At 41.2% G+C, this 6,985-nt stretch overlaps 1 pseudogene; it reads right to left on the minus strand.

Moving 5' to 3' along the window:
• Positions 1 to 218: 218 nt before the first annotated feature.
• LOC117835468 (aspartate--tRNA ligase 2, cytoplasmic-like) lies at positions 219 to 1,276 on the minus strand (annotated as a pseudogene).
• Positions 1,277 to 6,985: the final 5,709 nt, after the last annotated feature.

Consider the following 6,985-nt stretch of genomic DNA (forward strand, 5'->3'; position numbering starts at 1 on the left):
AATTAGCACCAAAAAGCAATAAAATATACTGCATCAGACCAACCATTGGTGATCGAGGAGATAAAATTAAATATGAAAAAAATGTCATTGGTAATCGAGGAGATAAAATGAAATAGGAAAATAGTACCCATTAAGACTGAATGGCTGATCAATGAAGATTAAAGAGCACCCAAACCCGTTTGTCAGGTTTGGTAGTTTGGCATTTCGACAAACACGTGATGGACAAACATCACATCCATTATTCCATGTTAATTGATCTTTCTAGAGTCACAACTCTCACAAGGTAGCAATAACAAGAACATATTAACACGCATCAGATTCAGATGGTGCGGGTTTGGCTGCTTTTTGTTGACAGGAATTCAATTGACCGTATTTGCATGAGTGAATTACACAGTAGGATACAAGTCTACCGAACCTGCCGAGTTGTGACCTTGACGGGCTCCTTGGGGAGGGAAAAGATGCCCTCAACGTTGACGATGGACTCCTTGCGGTGGGCGGTGGTGAAGCACACCATCTGCGTACTGACGGCGACATCGGCGCTGGCGACAAGCACGCACTGCATGGTACTCATGCTCTACCGCGCTCCGCGCAGCAGGACGAGAAGGCTATCTTGTCGCTGACCAGGCAGATAGCCTGCGTAGCCCCGCCGAATAAGCACGGAGCGGCTTGCGGCGGCGGCGTCGAGCTCGCCGGATCCACGAGCGGCCGGAGACGGACTTTGGACTGGATCTTCTCGATGGGGACATCGCCGTAGTTGGCCACGAAGGGGTCCTCGGCGCCGGCCGTTTGCTCTGGTGCTCCTGCTGCTACTAGCGCTGCGCCGCTTTCTCGGCCTTCGCCTTCCTCGCGTCCTTTCTGATGCTTCTTGCTGAGGGTGGCGGCGGAGAGGTCAGCCGCTACTGGTAGAGAAGAGCTTCCGTCCAAAGTTTTTTTTTCTCCCGGTTGTTTTCTCCCGGTTGTTTTTATCCGGGACTAAATATCTTTAGTCTCGGACCAAAAGACCACCACTGATGCTCACCAATGGGGAGCTCTTTAGTCCTGGTTGGTAATATCACCGATGCCCACCAACGGGACGTTTTGTAACGGCCAGTGGCTCTCGGGAATCTGACGGGACGTTTTGTCCCAGTTGGAAATACCAACCGGGACGAAAGGGGGCTAGGGGGGTTAGTCTCGGTTGGTGTTTCCAACCAGGACAAAAACTCCTCGCCTATAAATTCAGTTTCTTCCTTCCCGAGCCCGAGCCACTCCGACCGAGAGCTTCAGGCTCCTTCTCCATGGTGAGCGAGCAACCTTTGGGAGGTGCTGCCCAATTTTTTTTCTTATTTTCGTGGAGATTTCACTCATCCAAATTGTTGTAAAGGTTAGCTACTTTATCCTCCTTCATTTATTGTTATTATACTTTATTTTATGCTTTAGAGATAGAGAAAAATGAGTTTTTTAGAATGAAGGAGAATGGAGAGAATTTTTATATATACATGGTTTTTAGCTAGAATTTGATGGATAGCTTGCTTGTTATATATGATTCATATTAGATAAATATCTTGATCAATATTAGGTATGGAAAAAAAATAAAGTAAATATATTTTTAATATTTAGTCATTGCAATAAAATTAAGATAAATAAATTGTAGGGGTAAGAAATAGAAATAGCATCATGCTAGGCAAAAAAAATTTCATGCATGCGTATAACTTTTTCTGCTAGTTTGTGTGATCAGTATGTAAATAAATTGTATTGTAGGTGTAATAAATAGAATTTGGTCATTGCTATAAATTTTTGGAAATTAGAGTGACATGAAAATTACACCGGTCAAACAAAGATACACTAAAGACTATAGACACTTCATAGTGGACTTCACGGAGTCAAGAATTAAAAAAGAATGGTAGAACAGAAGAACTTCGAGCTCACAAACTCAGGATGAATATCATAAAAGAATCTTGAAATAGTTTTCCAAATGACTTTTGGAACCATATTTTCATAATAGAAGTATGGTGGCCCAATAGCATGTTCAGGCAGAGATCTGTTTACTGAAAATGGGCCATGCTCGGTGAATAGATCTTTTGCCTGGACGGGCTACTGTCTGCCACCATACTTCTACTATGAGAATGTGGCACTTGCTCCAAAAGATGTTTGAAAAATTATTTCAAGATTCCTTTATGATATTCAGCCCGAGTATGTGGACTTGAAGATCTTCTGTTGTATCATTATTTTCTAGTACTGGAGGAGCGGAGGTGACTCTCCATAGACTTCGTAGAAGATTGAGTCATGTGCGGAGATGGCTTGGAGGGCGAACATTCTGCTATGTTGTACCATTATTTTAGGATAATTGACTACGTGAAGTCCACTATGGAGCATTTGTAATCTTTAGCGTATATGTATCTTTATTGTCTTGTTCCAAAATACTAGCATTTTTCTTTTTGTCGACCTACTGAATGATATGAATGATCATTGGTGTAATTTTTATGTGAATTATTTTTATCTTTATGAAGGTTGATTGGTGTAAATTATCAATATTAATCATATTTTTTATATAATACAAAGATCTATGTCCATTTTTCATGTAATATGATGCAGATGGACTGGTATGGACGTATAACGCGGACAGACGGACTAAGGAGTTTGTTGATGGCTTGCATTATTTTCTCGAAGTGGCCAAAGCCAACAAGCCAGGGAAAGGATTTATATGTTGTCCATGCTTCCAATGCAGTAACCAGAAGGACTGCTCTTCCTGGGGGACTCTTTACATACACTTGTTTAGATACGGTTTCATGCCTAACTATTTGGTTTGGACCAAACACGGTGAAAGAGGGGTTATAATGGAAGACAACGAAGAAGAGGGGGATGATAACAACATTCTGGACTGGGCTGCAGGCCAAGATTTTGCAGATACTACAATGGGCGAGGTTGATGAAGAAAAATTTGCAGAAGATGGTCCTATTGATGATCTTGGTCAAGTGCTACGGGATGCATAGAAAGATTGCAAAACTGAGAAGGAATCAAAAAAGTAACAGCGCATGATAGATGATCACAAAAAATTGTTGTACCCAGATTGCAAGCAGGGGTATAAAAAACTAGGTACCACACTGAAAATGCTGCAATCGAAGGCTAAAAATGGTGTGTCCGATAAGGCATTTCAGGGGATATTGAAAATTGTAAATAACATGCTTCCCGAGAATAATGAAGCCGTCCACAACATATGAAGCTAAACAGGTTGTTTGCCCTCTGGGATTAGAAGTTCAGAAGATACACGTATGCTCTAATGATTGTATCCACTATCGTGGTGATGAATATGAGAAATTGGATGCTTATCCTATGTGCGGAGCGCTGCGATATAAGATCAGGTGAGATGATCCTGGTGATGTTGAGTGGCAGCCTCCCAAGAAGAGAGTTCCCGCGAAGGTGATGTGGTATTTTCCTATAATACCATGTTTGAAGCGTTTGTTCATAAACAAGAAAAATGCTAAGTTGATGCGATGGCACAAAGAAGAACATAAGCAAGATAAGATGCTGAGACATCCCGCAGATGGGGCCTAGTGGAGATCAATTGATAGAGCATTCCCGGACTTTGAAAGTGATGCAAGAAATATAAGGTTTGGTTTAACTACTAATGGATTCAATCCATTCGGTGAGTTGAGTAGGGGTCATAGTACTTGGCCTATGACCCTATGTATGTTCAACCTTCCTTCTTGGCTGTGCATGAAGCGGAAGTTCATTATGATACCGGTGCATATTCAAGGCCCAAAACAACCCGGCAACGACATTGACGTGTACCTAAGACCGTTGGTTGATGAACTTTTACTACTCTGAAAGAAAGAAGGTATACGTGTGTGGGATGAGGATAAACAAGAGAGTTTTGACATACGAGCATTGTTGTCCATAACCATCAATGATTGACCTGCGCTGAGTAACCTTTCAGGACAGATAGACAAGGAATATCAGGCTTGCACCTACTGTTTAGACGACATAGACAGCATGTATTTGAAACATTGTTGGAAGATCGTGTATATGGGCCATCGTCGATTTCTTCCTGCTAACCACCTATTAAGAAAGAAAGGGATGCATTTCAAAGGGGCGTCAGACCATCGTAAAAAACCTGCATACCATAATGGAAAGTATGTATTTGAGATGATAAAGGATGTAAGCGTAGTCTTTGGAAAAGGTCTTGGTAGCGAACCTATTCTGAACCACGATAACGGATGTGCACCCATATGGAAGAAGAAGTTTATATTTTGGGAGTTAGCTTATAGGGAAATCCTAGAGGTCCGCAACACAATAGACGTGATGCACCTGACAAAAAATCTTTATGCGAATGTGCTAGGTTTCATGGGTTGTTATGGGAACTCAAAAGATACATTGGAAGCATGACAAGACCTGAAACGTATGAAGCAATGAGATGACCTACATCCAGAAAAGAGAGAAAAATGACAGCATTACATATGTCCTGCCAGTTCCACTCTCAGCAAGGAAGAGAAGGATAGCATGTTTGAATGCGTGAATAGTATCAAGTTTCCGTCTGGGTACTCCTCAAATATAAAGGGAAAAATAAATATGAAAGAAAAGAAGTTCACAAATCTAAAGGCCCATGACTGCCATGTTGATGACCCAGTTGCTTCCAATTGCATTAAGAGGTATTCTACCAGGGAATGTACGATTGTCGCTCATAAAGCTCGTTTCTCAATGCGATTTCACAAAAGGCAATTGATCCAACCAAGCTACTAAAGCTATTTAACGATGTGGTACAATGTCTTGTCGGCTTTGAGTTGGTATTTCCACTATTCTTCTTTAATATTACGACGCACCATCTTGTTCACCTAGTCAAAGAGATTACTATTCTCGGTCCAGTATTCCTGCACAATATGTTGCCTTTCGAGAGATTTATGTCAGTCTAAAAAACTATGTTCTCAATCGTACCCGTCCAGAAGGAAGCATCGCCAAGTGATATGGAATAGAGGAGGTCATTGAGTTTTGTATTGATTTTATTGACTCAATTAATTTGATTGGTGTTCCAACATCACGCCACGAGAGAAGGCTACGGGGAACGGGCACCCTTGGAAGGAAATCAAGTTTGAGCAATGATAGTGATTTGTTCCATAAAGCACACTTCACGGTTCTGCAGCAATCATCCTTTGTGACTACGTATATCGAGGAACACAAGCAGATTCTATTTTTCCAATACCCAACAAAATACGATGCCTGGATTATATGTCATCACATGGATACTTTTCCCTCTTGGTTGTGTTAACACCTTATGGGTAACTCCGTGATTCACGAACAACTCGCTTGGTTAGCCAAGAGACCTTCTAGCACAATCGTGAAATTTCAAAGTTACGAGACAAATGATTATACATTTTATACGAGAGCCCAAGGCCAAAAAAACACCAACCAAAATAGTGGTGTCCGTATAGATGCCATAGACAGTAATAGGAGTAAGGACTCGTATTATGGTTTCATAGAGAAGATCTGGGAACTCGAATACAGACCATCCCTCTATTTTGTTGCCAATGGGTGAAGCTAATTGGAGATAGCGTAACGAAAGATCAGTATGGAATGACAATAGTGAACTTGACCAAGACTGCATACAATGATGAACCATTCATCCTTACCAATGATGTGCATTAGGTTTTCTATGTGAAGGACATGTCTAGCAAACCCAAGAAAAATTTAGAAGATAAAGAAAAACCATGGGAGTCAAAGGGCCACATAGTTCTTCTAGGTAAAAGAAAAATTGTCGGAGTCGAGGACAAAACAGGCCAGTCAGATGATTATGATCTATTTGATGGCATGCCTCCATTCGCTGTCGAAGTTGACCCAAACAGCATGCTAGCCAAAGAAGAAGCTCCGTACTTACACCTTGATTGACCAAGGAACTTTCGTCAAGAAAAAGTTTTTTAACGTTACATTGTAATGCACTAAATATGGTGCACCTTTATGTAATGCTCTATGGCCATTAGAACCTTTGAATTATATTGTAATGCTCTATTGTGAACCTTTATTCGATCAATATAAACAATGTTAACCACATACAACAATTGCATTTTTGCACGTTGAAATTATTTAATTGAAGATTTTGTTGATGATAGTGATGCATTAAAATAATTATTTTAGAAACTTAATCAACTAGTATAGAATTAATGGCTGATTCAAACTTATTTTAAATATACTTGCTAATTTAATATATTTTTGCATGTTCAAAATATATAAAGTTTTTATTTTTCTTTAACAACACTAGTACAAAACAACTTAAAATATTCATATATTAAAACTACAAAACCAGCGGGAAATGAAAAGTTGGGGCCTTTAGTCCCAGTTGGTAAGACTAAATGGTGGCTTTTCATCTCCCGCGCGAAAAGCACCCTTTAGTTCTGGTAGCAAATTCAACCCGAGACTAGGGTGTTAGGAAGCGCGGGTATGCTACTCGCTAACACACAAAAATATATCCGTATAAACAGGATCACTTGCGAATAGATGATCATAGATTACACCTTCTCTCATCGCGCGTCACAGCGGAAGACTTGACGAAGCGTGTGTAGTCGATGTCGAGGAGGTAGTCGTACGGCCTGATGTAGTGCGCAAATGAGTGGCACCTCTACAGAAGTCCACACGTCCAGAGAGATGAATGGCACGACGGAATGTGCTAGCACTTGACGGCGTGCGCCGATGGACAGCAGCAGTTCCTGCATATGCACCTTTATCCTATATTTGCAAGCACAAGCGCACCAGCCGGCCTGCGTATCACAGGTGATAGCAAGCACTCACCCCACACGCAAGATGAAAAAGGTGCGGCGGCCAGGAATCATGTGGCTAGGGTAATTAGGGTTTACCTTTATTCCCTTGGCCGGTGATTAGTATTTATAGACTAGCTAATGGGCCATCCGTATGGGCCATTTGGGCTGATCCACTCTTGGCTCTTGGGCATACTTCAATAGTCTCTTACTTGCACTAGAGTCAATCACCAAAGCTATATACCGCAATGTCCTGGACTGAATCC

The sequence above is a fragment of the Setaria viridis genome, chromosome 9, assembly GCF_005286985.2.
Source record: "Setaria viridis chromosome 9, Setaria_viridis_v4.0, whole genome shotgun sequence".
Lineage (NCBI taxonomy): Eukaryota > Viridiplantae > Streptophyta > Magnoliopsida > Poales > Poaceae > Setaria > Setaria viridis.